Source organism: Myotis davidii, unplaced genomic scaffold, assembly GCF_000327345.1.
Source record: "Myotis davidii unplaced genomic scaffold, ASM32734v1 scaffold515, whole genome shotgun sequence".
Taxonomy (NCBI): Eukaryota; Metazoa; Chordata; class Mammalia; order Chiroptera; family Vespertilionidae; genus Myotis; species Myotis davidii.
This window is the reverse complement of record NW_006286242.1, coordinates 1,334,041-1,335,258: the sequence shown is the minus strand read 5'-3', so window position 1 is coordinate 1,335,258 and position 1,218 is coordinate 1,334,041. Positions and strand designations below refer to the sequence as shown.

At 39.3% G+C, this 1,218-nt stretch overlaps 1 protein-coding gene and 1 long non-coding RNA gene across 10 annotated transcripts in view; both read right to left on the bottom strand.

Annotated features, from left to right (window-relative positions):
- LOC107182103 overlaps nucleotides 1-1,027 on the bottom strand; it is a 12,302-nt gene extending 11,275 nt beyond the window's left edge. The window contains exon 1 of the long non-coding RNA XR_001512821.1: nucleotides 945-1,027. This is a non-coding gene — a long non-coding RNA (uncharacterized LOC107182103). The remainder of the gene's footprint in view (nucleotides 1-944) is intronic.
- ZEB1 (zinc finger E-box binding homeobox 1) overlaps nucleotides 1-1,218 on the bottom strand; it is a 307,235-nt gene that overhangs the window by 112,317 nt on the left and 193,700 nt on the right. The gene's annotated exons all lie outside the window — the stretch shown is intronic.

Genomic DNA, 1,218 nt, shown 5'->3' with positions numbered 1-1,218 from the left:
AATGCTGAAAGGAATCCTTAAAGAAGAGGAAGAAGAAGAAGAAGAAGAAGAAGAAGAAGAAGAAGAAGAAGAAGAAGAAGAAGAAGAAGAAGAAGAAGAAGAAGAAGAAGGTAAAGATACAAATTATGAACAACAAATACACATCTAGCAACAAGTGAATCTGAAAATCAAGTGAATAATTAATCTGATGAACAGAATAAACTGGTGAATATAATAGAATCAGGGGCATAGAAAGGGAGTGGACTGACTATTCTCGGGGGGAAAAGGGTGTTGGGGGTGTGGGAAGAGACTGGACAAAAATCGTACCCATATGGATGAGGACAGTGGGGGCGGTAAGGGCAGAGGGTGGGGTGGGAACTGGGTGGAGGGGAGCTATGGGGGGAAAAAGAGGAAGAACTGTAATAATCTGAATAAAGATTTAATATAAAAAAATCAAAAATAAAAAGGCAGGCGAGGGTATTAAGGGGGAAAGCAGACAACAGTATGGTGATTACAAGAGAGAAAAGGGGCGCAGAAGGTAAAGGGTGGATAAATGGTGACAAAAGAGACTTAACTTGGGGTAGTGAACACACAATACAATATACAGGTGATGTATTATAAAATTGTACCCTTGGAACCTATCTAATTTTATTAACCAATGTTACTCCAATAAATTCATTAATTTTTTTTTAAGATATTTGGGGAAAAAAACACCGATTTTCCTCTGAGACCAAGATAAGCACAATCTCCCTCAGACATTAGACGTCGACAGCCTATTGGGCAATCCAGTTTCCTTTGTTCATTTTACTGCCATTTACTGAATGCCGGCCTTGTGTCAGATGAATAAGCTATGACACCCCCGCCATCCCCAAGCCGCAGTCCAGGACGGGAACCCCGACATGTAAACAAACAACTGCAATCTGTGTCGAAGGTACGCACTGCAATAACAGTGAAATAAAACCTACAGGCGCAGAAAGGGGAATATTCTTCAGTGCTGTTCCTGGAGACATTTATATTCACTCCATTGGACAGGGACTATTTTATCACTAATGTATCTCAGGCATAAAAGAAAGTGCCTAGCGCCTGTAATGAGTAGATGCCTAATAAATGTTTGGTTTTTGCACTGAAAAAAAAAAAGACATATATTGGACCTTTTAACTCTATCCTTCATGTTTACTATTCTTCTTTTATTTTCCTATTTCTGCCTCTCTGAGTTGATTTTAGTACAATTTTCCCCAC